Here is an 18,454-nt window from a genome sequence, read left to right as displayed (position 1 = left end):
TTGTTGATATGTCTAAAAGTACACTTTTTGCCTTTTCATTCCACTGTCTAGCTGACTATTAGAAACCGTAAATGGTTCAGCTGGTGAAAATATGCCATTGTTATCTACATCAAAATTTTGACCAAATCCCTTAGCAACAAGTCCAGCAAAATAGTGTGCTGCATCATTTCCATTCCTTTTCAACCTGAGCACCCACTTGTTACATATGATACTTTTAATCTTTGGTGGGCCCATATTCCCAAGCATCAATGTGTACATGGACTGACATTCTGACTGGCTGGTTACTTATGGAGCATCAGGATCCACTGACAGCACCTCAGTCTCCTCTATGTTTATCACAAATAGAGCACCAATGATGTTGTCCAGGTTTTGATCAGTGTCTGCACTGTAACTCCCAGCACTTGCTGACTTCCATTACTTCCTCTGTCTCACCCTGTTTGGCATGCTGTACTTTCAGTAATTTTCACTTATAGTTGATGCCCTGGTACTGTCATTTCTGCAAACATTCATCACAGAAACAACACTCCTACTTTTCATAATTTTCTTGGGTTTCTGCTTTAGCCAGTTCACCATAACCTACAAATACAATTTCCTTATCCTTGGCATTCCACTGTGTTGTATTTTAACTTGGTATTTAGAGAAGGGCTTGAGAACCAAACACTTTAAATGGTTCAGAAGAGATACTTTACCTTCCCAGAACTCCTGTGGACTGCATCATTAAGTTTTATACGAGGAACACAGTTCTTTATGCACACAGCCATACTGCTTGCCTCTGCCTAGTATCACTTAGGAAAACCAAAATCAAACAACATTCACTGTGCCATCTCACAAACTGATCTGTTAGTTCTTTCCACAACACTATTTTGTTCTGGGCTATGGGGAACACTAATCTGATGCTCTAACCTGTTCTCTCTGAAAAAAGAATCAATCATAGAGTCCACAAATTCAGTGCCATTGTCTGATCTAATAGCTGTGATGTTCCTGCCAAACTTTCAAACAAACAGAAAAAATTAAATGTAATTTAATTGGATAGGTAAAAATATCTACTCATCAAGCAGCAGCAGAAAAGACACATAAAAGAAGGTTATAATTACGCAAGCTTTCGAAGTCAGTGGCTCCTTATTCCAGCAGAAGAGATGAAGGGAAAGGAAGAGGGGTGAAGGAAAAAGACTGGAGAGATTTAGGAAAAGGGGTAGAGTTCAGAAAAGTCACCCAGAACTGCAGGTCAGGGGAAACTTACCTGACAGGATAAGTCTTTCCTTCTCATCCCATCCAGTAAGTCTCCCCTGACCCACAGTTCTGGGTGACTTTTTCAAAATATACCTCTTTTCCTAAACCTCTCCTGTCCTGTTGCTTCAACCCTTTCCTTCCCCTTCAACCCCTTTGCCAGAAGAAGGAGCCACTGGCTCTGAAAACTTGCATAAGTATAACCTTCTGTTTTGTGTATGTTCTCTTGCTGCTGATTCATGAGTAGATTTTTTTATCTATCCAGTTATATCATAATGTCAAAAATGGATTATTTTCATTGTTAGATAAATTAATTGTTTGTTTTTACCCTTGAGGAAATAACAGAATGTGAAATAATCACCCACTAGTACATATGCACTCAACCATATCATGTGATATCTGCTCAGTGGGATCATATAAATCCATACACACCAAGTCAAGCACCTCAGATGCACATCATCCTTCACACTTAGGAAGCAAAAAATTTGACGTCTTACCAAGCACACACTATTTACACTTGACAGCTTTAGAATCACAGCACTCTAACTTTATGTCTCTTATCTTTAAACATGACTAAAATCCAGTGTCCACTTTTACATGAGTAAGTTTACAATACCATAATTCTTCCTAGTAACTAATTTTACTAACAGCTAGAGCATGCTCAGTTGACACAGGCCCAACATTTCTATCTTTGTCAAAAACAATGTTTATGCCTCTTTTAACCAAAGCAGAAACTGACGACAAATTAATGGCTAAGGCAGGGACAAGAATAACATTTTTGATTGAAGATATACCTGGAGAATTGACAATACAATTCCTAACCATTCATTTACTAATTCAACATTATCAGCACACTTCACAATTTTTTGTTTGCAATTTTCTGGTACCAAATCTCGAAGCCATCCCTGTTTTGAATTTATGAGTGATGATGTTCTGGAATAAATGATCCAGTCATTCTAGTTGAATTCCACACACCAATTGCACGAAACAATGACTTGTCTGCTCCCCTGGAATCCTTCTTTGATTACTCTTGTCTTTGGTGATAAATGGACTTGAAGTGACATTCTTCCAGCAATTGAAACATTTTATTTTCTTCTTTTCTTTGGAAAAACTCTTGTGTGATTTCTTACAATGGTTTGTGAATAAAGCACTATCACCACCATCTTTGTCCAACTTGAGGTATTCTTCCACATTTCCACTTAGCAACTTTACTTTGATGTTTTCATATGTGAGATTTTCATCCATAGTACTGGCCTCTATAACCTCCTAGTAAGAGAGATAAACTTTTAGTAAATCTCTCAGCAGAATTAGTGCAATTTGTGCATCATCATTTTTTTTGCCCAGGCTCTGCAGTTTGTTGGCTACATCAAGAATATGAGTGACATAATTTTGATCATTTGGTGCAAATTTGGATAACATGCCATTCAGCAGAGTGCAGTGATACAATTACTCAAAAACTATCAGTGAAAAAGTGAACTGTAAAATATCTTTCTTTTTAGGTTATCTGCCATCCCACTTTTTTGACTGCCATGTTTAGTTTGAGTGAGGTCTGTTGTAGAGTTTCATGTATTTCTCAATGTGTTTTAATAAAATGAGTACCTTCAGTATCAACTTAGTGTACTTACTGTGGATTGATTTGTCCCTCAAGTAGTGACCCTACAGAAAGCCCAGGACCATAAGAAACACATTAATTGTAGGAATACTATGATAACAACAACAGACACCATCTCATCAGAACAGTTAACATGAAATTTGGAGGAAGTCTCTGCAACCCTTCTCCCTCCAGTACTCCCACAAGATGGACAATTACCAGATAATTCATGAGATATGCAACCCATGGACAAATTACCAATTAGCTGCATTGTGTCTTCCATGCTGGTAGCAAAATTATCATACCACCATACATGCCACAGCAGCTGGACCTGTGGTTCAAACTACTTTAACTCTCATTTACTGCATATGGTGTATGTGATGAGAATCTAATTTTTTTCCTGACAATCAGTACTCTAGACACTCAAACTCTTTTGTTACTGCCAGATATTGCTCATGACGTTCCCTCTGTGTATTAGTATGCACACTTGAAAGGCCATGTACTCCACAGTGTTCACAAATCAAGCGACCTATACATCTAGCAAGTTTTAAAATGAGATTATTGGTGATAAACCTCCATCTAACTTCTGGTGTCACCTGAGAACACAAGACTCCTCTAAAGCAACAAAATGACCACATCCGGGCCTCTACTCAAATTACAATAGCGACCAGGAGTAGGCACAACTGGATATCTTTGTACACAAAGACCTACATGTGAATTCTCATGTTATGTTGTGTGCTGACTCTGTCAAAGCTTAATTGCAAACACCTTATACAGGTCCTTAGCCTCTATTGGCATGGAACAAACACACTATGACAACATTCATTATTGGTTAATGGCAAGCCCACTACGCTGTCCTTGGAATGTGTCTTAATGGCCTACCTACTTCAAGAGAACAACACTCTGGGTTCTGTGATGTATCATCAGCTGTTGCCTACCTCACATCGTGCAGCCGTTGCTCAGACTACACCGTCAACAGACAAATCTCTGTCATACACTCAACTAGCTTCATCTGTTTTAATACCAACCTGCACAGGAGCTGATAGAGTTGCGAATATCAAATATCCCTTCATTCCAGGAGTGCCACTCTACAGGGAGGAAGGGGGGGGGGACATGTGGTGACACAATTAGTTGAAAACTATTGCTAAAGAGTTCGCAGCTCGTGGTCCTGCGGTAGTGTTTTCGCTTCCTGCACAAGGGGACCCGGGTTTGATTCCTGGTGGGGTCAGGGATTTTCCCTGCCTCAAGATGACTGGGTGTTGTTGTGCTGTCTTCATCATCGTCATTCATCCCCATTATGGTCAGAGAAAGGCAATGGCAAACCACCTCTGCTACGAACATGCCTAGTCGGCGGTGCGGGTCTCCCGCATCGTTCCCTATGCTCCTCGGAGTATGGGACCTCATCATCATCATCATCATTGCTAAAGATGTGAAGTGTAAATTATCTTTGTTATTGTGTTCTCTGTCTTCCCACAGTGTTATAACCTTTAATCACCAATAATTGCGTGGATATTCAAACACACTCACTTAGAAACAATAGCTGGTTACATGATGACAACCCAGTATCTCTCATTCGACTGCCGTGCCGTGACATGCGGTCGGTGCCATTCGTAGCTAGGTGGTGCTCCCACGCTCAGCCGAGTTGCGGAGCGCCTCTATCGCCGTTTGCGCGTACTGTCGTGGCGGCACTGTTAAATGTGGTGGCACTGTCACAACACTTTTCCCCCCTTGAAAAGAAAGAAAGAAAAAAAAAACACTCACTTCCTTGGAGATGTGGACAGTGCGGAGACATCCATGGCCTCTTGTGAGGCCCTGAGAAGATCCCGCGGAGAGACACGAGAGTATGGTCGAAAATGTCCAGGACGGAAGCTTGTGCGTGGAACGTGCCTCCTGGACGAGATGATGGGTGAAAACTCCGGAGCAGCATCCATAGGTGTCGTGGACCTGGGGGTGTGCTCCAGCGAGATGGGTCCCGGAGAAGGCAGCGTTGCGACTGGGGCCTGTTCTGGCATACTCAGAAGCAGTAGCGACGTCGGCTGCATCAACACGTACGGTAGATCGGCAGCAGTGACAGGACTGGTTCTCGGGCTGGTGGATGCGGAGGAAGGGGCGGTGGCACCAGCGTGGCCACCACTCGTGGGCGCATCTGGTCATAATGGCGAACAACCATGCCGTCGTCCGTACGTATTTCACAAAGCTGGCGGCCGCGAAGAGCCTTGACCACCCCTGGAATCCATTTAGGGCGAGATCCATACCCTCGTGCCCACACGTCGGCGCCCACCGAGTATTTTCCCGCACTAGGGGACACAGCACAAGGCCTGACAGGGTGAAGCAGGTGCAGTAGAGTGCGCAGTTGGTGGCCATGCAAGAGTTCAGCAGGGCTGCGATCACCCAGAGGCGTGAAGCGATAAGAACTCAGAAATTGCAGCAGAGCATCATCTGTGGAAAAATCACTAAGGAATTTTTTCATCTGGCTTTTGAAAGTGCGGACAAGGTGCTCGACCTCCCCATTCGATTGCAGATGGAAGGGCGGTGCTGTAACATGATGAATCCCTTGTCCAGTACAAAAATCACGGAAGGCCTGCGAAGAGAACTGAGGGACATTGTCCGTGACGATCGTGGATGGAAAACCTTATAGCACAAAGATTTTGGACAAAGCCAGCATTGTCGCCACAGCGGTGGGCGACGGACATCGAACAACAAACGGAAACTTCGAGAAGGCGTCAATCAACAGTAGCCAATAAGTACCGAGGAAGGGGCCGGCAAAGTCAGCGTGCACCCGTTCCCATGGCTGCACCGGATCAGGCCACGAAGAGGGCATTGTACGAGGTGCAGCCAGTTGTTGAGCACACTGACCACACGCAGCAACCATGTGGGCGATGTCCGAATCAATACCAAGCCAATAAATGTGCCTGCGGGCCAGGGACTTAGTCCGAGATATCCCCCAATGGCCTTCATGCAACAGTTTGAGAACATCTTTGCGAAGAGAGGCTGGCACCATGACCCGTGGAGATGCGCCATCCGTGGCCAGAAGAACAACACCACCACGAACAGACAGACGAAGGCGCAAGGCATGGTAGTTGCGAAGGGGATCCGATGCCTGGCCCTTGGTCCTGTCCAGCCAACCCCGTTGAACAAAACCGATCACCTGACACAGGACTGGGTCCCGCGCAGTAGCCGACGTGACCTGCGAACCTGTAAGTGGAAAACCCTCGACCGCACGACGTTCTTTCTCATCAATGTAGAAACAGAGTAGTTCATCACGATCGAAAACTGTGTCGGGGCCCATTGGCAATCGTGACAATGCGTCAGCGTTGGCGTGCTGGGCCGTGGGGCGATAGTGAATCTCATAGTGAAAATGAGACAAGTATAAGGCCCAACATTGCAGGCGGTGAGCTGCCTTATCCGGAAGTGACGCCGATGGGCTGAACAGAGAGACCAGCGGCTTGTGGTCGGTGATGAGGTGAAACTTAGAACCATACAAAAAAATGCTGAACTTTTTTAGAGCATAAATGATAGCGAGCGCCTCCTTTTCGGTTTGAGAGTAACACCGTTGTGCATCGTTGAGGGTCTTGGAAGCCTAGGCGATGGGTCGTTCCAACCCATCCTCATACCGATGGGTGAGAACAGCCCCTAGGCCATACTGTGACGCGTCAGTCGCCAGAACCAAGTGCTGACCCAGACAGAATGTGACAAGACAAGGCACCAACTGCAAATGAGCCTTCAGGCGGACAAAAGCCTGCTCACACTTGTCGGACCAACAGAAAGGGACGTTTTTGCGTAACAGCTGATGCAGAGGATGAGCTACCGCCGCCGCAGATGGAATGAATTTGTGATAATAAGCAATCTTGCCCAGAAACGCCTGAAGTTCTTTGACTGTAGACGGCCGGGGTAGAGCGTTAATGGCTGCAACGTGCTGACATAGAGGACATATACCCTCACGGGACAAGTGGAAACCAAGATACACAATGGAGGGTTGGAAAACTGTGACTTGTCCAGATTGCACTTCAACCCAGCCGAATGCAAAACCCGAAACAGTGAACGCAAATTGCGAAGGTACTCCTCAGTGGAGGCCCCCGTGACAACAATGCCATCCAGATAGTTTATGCAGCCGGGAATGGAAGCCGTGAGCTGTTCCAAAAACCGCTGAAAAATGGCCAGTGCACTAGCGACGCTAAATGGTAACCGCTGGTACTGATACAACCCACAAGGAGTGTTGATGACGAGAAATTCCTTGGAAGACGCATCCAACAGCAACTGATGGTACGTATCCGATAAGTCAATTTTGGAAAAGAACTGGTCCCCAGCGAGCTTGGTAAATAACTCCTCAGGACGGGGAAGAGGATAAGTGTCAATGAGGCTCTGAGGGTTGATGATGGCTTTAAAATCACCACACAATCGCAGACTCCCATTTGGTTTAGAAACCACCACGATTGGCGATGCCCATTCGCTGGAGGTAACAGGAAGGAGAATCCCTGAAGCTGTTAACCTGTCTATCTCAGCCTTGACAGGTGCACGCAATGCCACCGGAATAGGGCGTGCCCGGAAAAACTTAGGGCGAGCTGTAGGTTTAAGAGTAATGTGGGCTTCAAAATCCTTGGCACGACCCAGACCAGTAGAGAACACGGACGAAAATTCAGAACACAATCCATCCAGCTGTTGATATGGAATATCCTCAGATATGAGGTGCACATCATCATCAATGGAGAACCCGAACAACTGGAAAGCATCATAACCGAACAGGTTTTCAGTGCCCGCATGATCCACCACATAAAACGTGAGGGGCCTAACAACAGAACTGTAGGCAGTGGAAGCATCAAACTGGCCAATGATAGGAATTTTCTGTTTATTATAAGTTCTCAGATTTCGCGTAACTGGAGACAAGGGAGGGGAGCCCAACTCCAAATACGTGCGAGAATTAATGAGAGTTACTGCAGAGCCAGTGTCCACTTGCATGTGAATGTCTTTATCCAGAACACGAACAGTAACAAACAACTTATTTGTTTGAGAAAGCACACAGTTAACATCCATGTCCAATGCCTCGTCCTCGTTGACGGAAACTGTAGGGGACTGACACACAGAAGCAATGTGGCCTTTTTTCCTACATGAATTACACGTGGCCCAACGTTTTGGACACGCAGCCCTGTCATGCTGTACGAAACAACGTGGACAAGAAGGAAGTGCGGAACGAACCTGCTTCTGTGGTTGCTGTTTTCGCTGCGAGCATTGTGGCCCAACGCGATGTTGTTTATGCGAGTGAACCGCCACCACATCTTCGTTCTCGTGTGAAACAGGCAAATTGTCCATGTCGAAAGTTGACTGTACAGCGCCTACATCACACGATGCGTCTATTTGCACGCCAGCAGCGTGAGACACTTCAAAGGATTGAGCGATGCTTAGAAATTCCGACAACGACGGGTTTGGCAGTTGTAGGGCACGTTGCCGAACTTCTTTATCAGGAGCAAGCTGTAGAATAGCATCCCTAACCACTGAATCAGCATAAGGCTCATGATGAGTGTCCGTGACAAACTGACATTTCCTACTCAGACCGTGTAGTTCTGCTGCCCAAGCCCGGTAGGATTGATGGGGCTGTTTACGACACCAGTAGAACGCCACGGGGGTGACAACGACGTGGGTGTTTTTGCGGTAATAGTTAGACAATAAGTCACACATTTCTTGGAAGGACAGGGAGGCAGGTTCCCGCAGAGGAGCTAACTGAGATAGCAGTTGATAGATCCGTGGGGAAATCCAAGATAGAAATAACGACTTACACATAGGAGTGTCGACAATGTCGAAAGCCAAGAAGTGTTGCCGCAAACGCTTCTCATAATCCTCCCAGTCTTCAGCGGCCTTGTCGTAAGGAGGGAATGGAGGCGGAGAAGAGGAAGACAGACGATGAGTAAGCGACGTCGACAACGCGTGAATAGCAGCCATCAGCTGTGTTTGTTGTTCAATGAGTGCTTGCATAAGCTGTTCCATGTCTGCCCCGTCACGAACACACAAATCCACAACGCAGTGAAAATATCTGACCTCGTCGCCAAAAAGTGTTATAACCTTTAATCACCAATATTTGGTGGATATTCAAACACACTCACTTAGAAACAATAGCTGGTTACATGATAATAACTCAGTATCTCTCATTCGACTGCCGTGCCGTGACATGAGGCTGGCGCCGTTTGTAGCTAGGTGGTGCTCCCGCACTCAGCCGAATTGCGGAGCGCCTCTGTCGCCGTTTGTGCATACTGTCTTGGCGGCACTGTTAAATGTCGTGGCACTGTCACAACACACAGTGTTGACTGAGATGTTTAGTTTGAGTGATTTCTGTTATAATGTTTTGTGTATCTCTTATTTTGTTTTAATAAAGTGTACAGCTTGAATATCAACAAGTGCTTACTATACTTGTTGTGACTTGACGTCTCCCAGATGAACTTCCCAGAGATTTATCCACCTAGTTTATACTTAATAGTAAGCATGTTTTCCCGGGCATCCAAAGCTTCCTTTGCATTTGATGCTTTCAACATGTGTATACAAAGATTTTTTCACATGCAAAAGGGTAAGTGTCCACACACCTGTATCTTTCTTTGTGTTCGTAACAGCACTTGCTTCCAGGGCATAGTCCTATAATTTTTCAGACATAAATTCAGGTTCATCATGAACTTTCATGTGTTGTAACCAACCTTGTCCTTCAGATTGAGTGCCACTGGATTTTTTGAAAACCCTAACTCACAGGCACTAAATTATGGAAAGGATTTCTTCCAAAAAAGAAGTTTAAACAGTGCTAAGTTTGACAAAACAGGTCACTTATTTATATTCCTGCCAGTACAACACACATAATTCACTGCACAGATTTACTGCCCTTGGTCCATAACCTTTTAGAACAGGCTGGTGATGATATGATAAATACCAAGTCCATTTCTCATAATAGCTGTATTCACAAATCAGTGTTACATCATATACACAAATGAAAAAGGAACAACACAAAGATAGTAATGCCTCACAAAGAGTTACAGCAAAATGAAATAAGCTGTTAGATCACCAACATAACAACAATAATTAATAGGTAATGCAATAATTGAAAATCTTTGGTGGAAAATAAGTCCAATAATTCAATTAACATCTGTAGAATAGTAAACATATGTTAAGAAGTAAGGAATAGTTAGAATACATAAAAGCTTATTGAAAAATGCTGTACAGGCCATAGCAGTACTGGAGGTGGCCTGTGCCAAGGATGGGAGGGGATGGCACTGGAAGGGAGGTGGTTTGAAATAAAAGAGAGAAATAAAGAAAACTAGGAATTTATTGTGATAGTAAAGGATACAGATGGCCATGCCTGGGGTGAGAGAAAAGGGTAAGTGCCAGCCTAGGTGGTCATGTAATATGGGAATAGGAAGAGGGAGAGAATGTGGTCCATGTCAAGTTCTGCTAGTGGCTGGTTACTGAGTGCTGAGCAAGATGCTGATGGCAAGGAGCTGCCCACTCTGTTGGAAAGCTGTATCACAAGAGGGAGACTCAACTGCACTTTGCTCGCCAAGGTGCAATCAGGAGCTGCCACATGACCCCATTCCTGTGCGTCCTATTGGCTAAACATGTGGGGTGGATAGCTTGTTTATTCAGCAGAAGGCTGCAAAACCTGCTCTTATTTCAGGAATATCATTACTTTACTGAAATATTAATATTTCTCTTTGAGCTTCTGACCCAACAGCATTTGAAAATGTTACACTTGAGCATCATTAAGTTTAAATATTGCAGCCATGCACAATAGTTTCACTTATTTAAGAAATTATTGAAAGTTTTGAATTATCTTCTAGTTATATGAAAATTGTAATACTTCTCCTATTATGAATTTTTATTACTGACTTAAGTTTGTTTCCAATTAATTGCAGTGATCCTCAGTCTTATGATACATGAAGCTGAGTGCAGGAGAAAAATTTTAAAAGGGCGCAGAACTATTTCAAGATACTATTACGGTAAGTATATCTTTCAAAATAATTAATACTTTTTATGTTCATGGAACTTATGAGCATAAAAATAAAATTTATGGCATAAAAATCAATTGTGCTTATTTGTTTTTCATTATTCTGCAATTCTTAGAGAGATGTTTACATTAAAACAGGATATTAGAGATGAACCCTAACTTGGCCTCAACATCCTTCTCCAGTGCCGTTACTAAAAACACTAATGTCTCAGCAGAAGAAAGGACTGCTATTGACAATCCCAAAACAGATCCTCACCTACTCATTCTCCCTGCAGACAAAGACTACACCACTGTTACAATGAACTGCTGATGGAAGGCCTCTGCCAAATGTCTCATTCATTTGCCTACTAGCTCTGTTGGAGTGATCCCATCCCAGAAGTCCAGCATAACCTCCAACCCTTCCAGAAATCCTTAGACCCATCCCAGACACTCTCCCCTGAGTCCATCTCCCCTCTCACCCCAAAAGCATCCTGCACATTCACAACCTACATGCTCCCCAAAATCCACAAACCTAACAACCCTGGATATCCAATTGTAACTGGTTATTGGCTCCTACTGAAAGAATTTTTGCTCTTGTTGACCAGCATCTCCAACTGATTGCCCAGCACCTAGCCTCCCACATCAAAGACACTAACCACTTCCTTCACTGACTCTCCACATCCTCACCCCTTCATCTCCTCTGTCCCTACTTGTCACTGTTGATGCCACCTCCATATATACCAACCACTCTCATGTCCATGGCCTTGCCCCTATCAAACACTATCTCTCCCAACATCCTTCAGACTCCAAATCCATTATATCATTCTTTATATACCTTACCAAATATATCCCATTACACAACTACTTCTACTTTGAGGGGAAGGTATATTAACAAATCTGTGGCACAGCCATGGGCACCCACACAGTACCTTCCTATGCCAACCTTTACACTGAAATCGACTTCTAGATTACTACTCAGTAATTCACACTGAACTGCCTGGTGAAAGGTTCATTGAACCACTTTCACACTGTTCTCTGCCATTCCAATCTTGAACAGTGTGCAGGAAAAATGAACAAATATTTCCATGTAAGCTCTGAGTTCTCTTATTTTATTTCAAAGATCATTTCTCCCTGTGTAGGTAGGTGTCAACAAAATATTTTCACATTCGGAGGACAATGTTGAAGATTGAGATTTCATGAAAAGATCTCACCGCAATGAAAAATACCTTTGTTTTAATGATTGCCACACCAACTTGCACATCATATCTGTGACTCTCAACCTTTCTCTGGACCATCTAAAGGAAACCTTCCTAGCCTTCCAAGACCCAAACCCCTTGATTGGTTCAGGTTCATCAATGATATCTTCATGATCCAGACTCAAGGCCAATACATCCTGTCCTGATTCCTACACAACCACAACACCTTCTCTCTCATCTGCTGCTTTACCTGGTCATCCTCCACACCAAAAAGCTGCTCCCTAAAGCCTCACCACCTATGGCCAGCATATATGCAGTGATGAGAACTTGCTTGACCAACATGCTGAAGGTCTAATGAGGGCCTTCACAGAAAGGCACTATCCCTCAAACCTAGTCTGCAAGCAGATCTCCTGTGCCATATCCTCACACACCCCTAATCCTCCCACCACCACCAAGAATCAGCTACAAAGGAATGTTGCCTTCATCGCCCTGGACTGGTACAAATGGACCATATCCTTCGTCAGGGCTTTCATTATCTCTCATCGTGCCCTGAAATAAGGGATATCCTACCCAAGATCATTACCACCCCTACTAATGTGGCATTCCATCACCCATCCAGCTTACACAACATTTTAGTCCATCCCTATGTCACTCCCACTCCCAACCCCTTGCCACAGGGATCATATCCCTGTGGAAGACCAACGTGCAAGACCTGCCCAATCCAGCCATCCAGCACTTCCTACTCCAGTCCTGTCATAGGCTTATCCTAAAACATCAGAGGCAGGGCCATCTGTGAAAACAGTCATATCACATACCAATTCTGCTGCAACCACTGTACAGCTTTTCATGGCAGTATTACAACCAAATAGCTGTCCACCAGAATGAATGGCTACTGCCAAACTGTGGCCAAGAACAAAATTGACTACTGACTGGCACAGCTTACAGCTAAGCACAGCATGCTCAATTTCAATAGTTGCTTTACAACATGGATCATCTGGACCCTCCCCTCTAACAACAGCTTTTCTACACTATACAGATGGGAATTTTCCCTGCAACACATCCTTTGCTCCTGTAGCCCTCCTGGCCTCAATCTCCATCAACCCATTGTCCTCACACCCTCCAGTCAATAATTTCCCTTTCCTCTGCCCTGTCAATGACTCAGTGCTTCTGCTATTTGGTGAGTGGTCTTCTTTACTCCTAAAGTATTTATAGAATATTAGATTATATACTTTTGTAGAAAATACATTCACCCCAAGTTCTCTTTAATATTCATCTGAGGAGAGCATCTTTCTAGGAGATTAAAATGTAAGGAGGGGAAGGAATTGCACTCACATCTTACCTTTCCCTTTAATGAAAACCATTTTGTCATACAAACATGTAGTAAGGGTGAAATGTCAACACACTTGCCTCTATCAACCAGAGGTTTACCTTGAACTCCTGGCCTTGCACACATCTTTGTCAATAATGTTCATCACAATGCTCTCTCTCTCTCTCTCTCTCTCTCTCTCTCTGTTGTTGCATTGAAGTTCTTTTCCTGAATCTGAAATTTGACTGAAACTATTAAGGCTTCTGCATCCACACCCACAGCTATATCAGCACCATGTGGACTACTGTACTGTTTGTGGTAGGAGATACATAGTGTACCAGCATAATTGTACCCTTACTACTTCTGTAGCTGCTGTTGGTTTGGGAGAAAGACTGACAGTTAACTTTTACATTACAACAATTCAGTACCAGAAACTGATGAGAAACAGCTGGTAGAAGAGAAGCCACACATTTTCAAAATCAGTGTAGAACACAATAGGTATCCAGTTACTTTCCCCTGTTGAGAGGTTTTAGTTGTTTTTCACTTCTGCTATGATTTATATTGGTGTCTGTAATTTTTGTGCCCATCAAGTAATTAAAAGAAAGATATATAAAGCAATCTCCTTCAGTGAAACAACTTCAGAATAAAAAAATTAGTACTTTTCTTTTTCCTAATGCAGTAGGATGGGATAAAATATCAGCTAAAATAATAAAGGCCGTATGTTATGGTATAATATACCTGTTCTCTCTCCTGATCTTTAGGTCATATGAAAAAGGTACCTTTATTGATACCCTAAGATACATGGAAGTATGGCTGTTACAACAAAGTGGCAGACACCACGAGGCATATAAAGGTGGTGGAGTTCCCATTTATATTTGATTTGATTGATTGACTTATTATTGGCCCTGTAGATCATACAATTTGTACATCAAAGCACATCATGATATAGGACAACTCAATTTGAAAAATTATGTTAACATGGTATATGATGAGAGATGACAGTAGTGGCACATAACTCACATATCAGAATACATACAGGATATATAGACAAAATATAAAAAAGGTGGTGTGTGATGAGAGATGAGGGTGGCATACTGCATATAGCAGAATACATATAAGAGATACAGACAGAATATGAGTAACAAACAATAATTAAATTATCTTACTAAGTAAAAATATCTACAAGTGAATATACAGCTTATTATAAGTAATTAAAATATTGTGGTACATAGTTCACATAGCAGAATACATATATGAGATACAGACAGAATATAGATAAGATACAATAATTAAATTATCTTACTAAGTAGAAATATCTACAACTGCATAAACAGGTTATTGCAAGTAATTAAAATTTTGTTTCAAGAAATTCATGTACAGAATAGAAACAGTGATTTAGTAGCAATTCCTTTAATTTAATTCTCATTATTTTTGGGTTTTTGCTTGTTTTTATGTCTGTTGGGAGGTGGTTGGATATTTTAATGCCCATACATTTAACCCCATTCGCATATAATTTTGTGTTGTGGGCTATAATTTGTAACTGTGTTTTGTTTCTGATGTCATGTGTGGGCGGTCTGCATTTCTGTCGAGGGCGTCTAAGTGCTGTGCTGTACTGTAAAACAAGCTAGTTCCAATATATAGAGGCATGGCAGTGGCAGGATTTTTAGCTGTTGAAATAGTGGTTTATAGTGTTCAGTTCTTTTTTTACATTTCATCATTCTTACTACTTGTTTTTGTAACTTGAAAATTGTGAGAGAATCAGAGCTCTTTGCCCAGAAGATTAGGCCATAGCTCAAGACAGACTCAAACAGGGCATGGTACACCAGCTTCAAGGTATCTACACTGGCTGTGTCTTTTAATGATCGTAATAGATAGCAGGTTTTACTAAGCTTTTGTGACAATGTCTCAATATGTGGTTTCCAATTTAGTGTGTTACTGATGGTAAGTCCAAGAAATTTGGTGTCCTGCCTGTTCGTAATGTCGTCTTTGCCGAAAACTATAACTGCACTGAAGGGGGTTAGATTTTGTCTAGTATGGAAGTTCATACTTACAGTTTTTTGAGTATTTATGAGTAGTCTATTTGCTTCAAACCATGATTGTAAATGACAAGTAGTTTCATTAACTGCATCTTGCAGTGTGTCACCTCTACTGCTTAGCAGGATATTTGTGTCATCTGCATACAGAAAGGGGCTGGCATTTGGTATGTGTTCTGGGAGATCATTTATGAACAATATGAAAAGAACAGGGCCAAGGACAGATCCCTGAGGGACGCCGTTTGTTGTATGTAGTATATCTGACCTGCAGTGCCTGAATGTCTCTGATTTTCTTATTCCTACATATTGCTTTCTTTGACTAAGGTAGCTATGGAACCAATTGTGGGCTACACCTCTAATCCCATACTTATGGAGTTTCATAAGCAGCAGCTTGTGGTCGACCATGTCAAAGGCCTTGGACTGATCAAGAAATATATCGACAGCAGGTTGTTTATGGTCAACAAAACTTGAGCACTTTTCTATAAATGCATACAGAGCATGTGTGGTGGACCTATTTTTCCGAAATCCATATTGGGAAGATATGATTATGTTGTTAGAATTTAAACATATTTCTGATCTAGTTAACATACAGTATTCAAATATTTTTGAGAAGGCAGATAAGATAGCAATTGGCCTATAGTTTTTCATGTCCATTTTCTCTCCCTTCTTGTAGAGAGGTATAATTTTAGCAAGTTTTAGCTGGTTTGGAAATGTTCCCTCTAGAAATGAGGTATTTATGATATTTGACAGGGGTCCACTGACATAATTTGAACACTTATGAATTAAGAAGCAGTGTATCAGATCATGCCCTGCAGAATAAATCTTTTTTACTCTTTTTTTTAATAATATCTTCGATTTCATATGGTGTTGTAGGAGATAGGAAAAAGGAGTTCAGGCGAGTATTATTTTTGAAACAAGAGTGTGCAATGTTTGGAGAGTTAACTCAGGAGATTTGTTGGAGGAGAGTGAACAGTATTTGAAGAGTTGGTTAGGAGATTTGTGGAAATTTCTGAAAAATAGCTGTTGAATTTATTGGAAATTTTATGTGCATTTTTAGTCTTTTGTCCTTCTATATTTAGTGTGATTTTATCCTCTATCCTTAACTTTCTACCAGTCTGTTCATTTACTATACCCCAGATGGTCTTACATTTGTTGGAAGAGCACCTAACTGTTTTATCATTATGAGCTTTTTTAGCCCATTTGATAACTCTCCTGTATGTGTTTTTGTAATTTTTATAGTATACCTTGAACTCTTAGGATTTGCCACTGACCAGTTTGCTAAATCTGTGCAGCTGCCTCATCTTTTCTGATGAAGTTTTTGTACCTTTTGTGACCCAAGCATTCTGTTTTTTGTTAGTGATAGTCTTTGTTTTCTCTGGGAAATGGCAATTAAAGTAATATTCAAATATCTGCAGAAAATTGTCATATTTTTCATTTGTTGTTGAGGAAGTATATACACTTTGTCAGTCTTCTTTCTCTAAGCTAAGTACAAAGTTGTTTATGTTGCTATCACTATAACTTCTACATTTAATAACTGTTTCTCCTGTTAGGAGTAGATTGAGTGGTGGATTAAAATATATACTGTTAGTGCACTGTGATCTGAAAAACCAACATCTATAATTTTTACAGTGCAATCAATGTTAGTGGCAACCTGATCAAGATAGTTGTTTAATCTCGTAGGACATATAACTTTCATATTTAAGTTGAATGACATCATTAAATTTATTAATTGGGACTTTTGAGCAGATTCTTCAAGGAAATCAATGTTGAGATCACCACATATTATTATATTTTTTGAGTTGTGACAAGCTTTTTCTAGCAATAGTGCAAAGTTTCTGAGGAAGACTGAAAAGTTACCATCAGGTGATCTATATACACACATTATATACATATTTAGGTCAGCAAGTACTACCACAGCTATTTCAATGTCTTTGTCTGAGGAATGCACTTCACAGGGATGGAAAGGTTCACAGCTAATGCTATTTCTTATGTATAAACAAGTTCCACCACCTCTGTAATTTTTCCTAGAATAGTGGTGGACTAATCTGAAGTTTCGAATATACTGATAAGGTAATTCTGACAGGAAAGCTCCTAAGGACTGCAGACAGTAAGGGTGTGAGATTACCCACAGCTAGAGAAAAAGACTTTGTGATTACTGGTGTAATGACTGATGGCTTTATATTGTTTTGTGTACACAGATCACCAAGTGCAAGATTAGCATCTTACTGAAAAAAATTGCCAACTTACTAAGAAAGAAGAAAAATATTGTTGTCTGTGGAGACTTCAGTATTGACATGAGAAAAGAATCAAAGCCGAGATTTTAAAGAATTGTTCATACAATCCAATATGGAGGCAACAATATCTGCACCAACAAGAGTGACTTCTCAAAGTCAGACAGTTATTGACAACATCATTACTAATATTAATAGGAGTAACTATCAGTAACATGTAGACCAAACTGAAATATCTGATCATCGTGGACAGCATATCTGCTTCTGCAGAAGTAAGAACATAATATCAAAACTAAAACAGGCAACCAAAGGAATCAGGAACATTAGTGAAAAACATATTTAGGACAATATTAAGCAGGAAAAACTGGAATGAAACCGTACAGATGCAGAATGTAAATGAAAAGTATGATTCCTTTATTACAATTAAACACAATTTTAACATAGCATGACCCAAAGTAAAGTGACGAGAAAAGCTGCAGGATTAGACAAAGTGGTTACCAGTGAAATAATAGTACTGCGAAGGAAGCTGCAGGATCTGAGGTAGAGGGTTGAACCTGAAAATTATAAAATGCTATGAAAGAAGTATAGAAAAATAATAAGACAGGTGAAAGCAAGAGCAATTAATGCCACCATAATGTACTCAAAAAACAGGGTAAAGGCACCCTGGAATGCTATTAATGATGAAAGAAAGGAAAAAAACACTGGATTGAACAAAGAAACAGATATCAAGTCAATGAAAATAGACAACACAGTGGTTACAGATGGTAGAGAAATAGCTAACATACTCAATATATATACATAGGGAACTTAAAAGTGGAAAGAAATGGTGTGCAAAAGAAGGTTAATAGGTTATCAACAAATCAAGTGGAACAATGTTCTTGAAGCCTGTCACAGAAGATGAACTGAGGAAAACTAT

At 41.5% G+C, this 18,454-nt stretch overlaps 1 long non-coding RNA gene across 1 annotated transcript in view; it reads left to right on the top strand.

The window, feature by feature from the left end:
- The window catches only part of LOC126162540 (uncharacterized), a 63,240-nt gene that overhangs the window by 20,502 nt on the left and 24,284 nt on the right, over positions 1-18,454 (top strand). The window contains exon 2 of the long non-coding RNA XR_007535084.1: positions 10,702-10,785. This is a non-coding gene — a long non-coding RNA (uncharacterized LOC126162540). The remainder of the gene's footprint in view (positions 1-10,701; positions 10,786-18,454) is intronic.

Source organism: Schistocerca cancellata, chromosome 2 (genome assembly GCF_023864275.1).
Source record: "Schistocerca cancellata isolate TAMUIC-IGC-003103 chromosome 2, iqSchCanc2.1, whole genome shotgun sequence".
NCBI classification, from domain to species: domain Eukaryota; kingdom Metazoa; phylum Arthropoda; class Insecta; order Orthoptera; family Acrididae; genus Schistocerca; species Schistocerca cancellata.
Note: the sequence above shows the minus strand (reverse complement) of the source record. Positions and strands in the feature narration are given on the sequence as shown.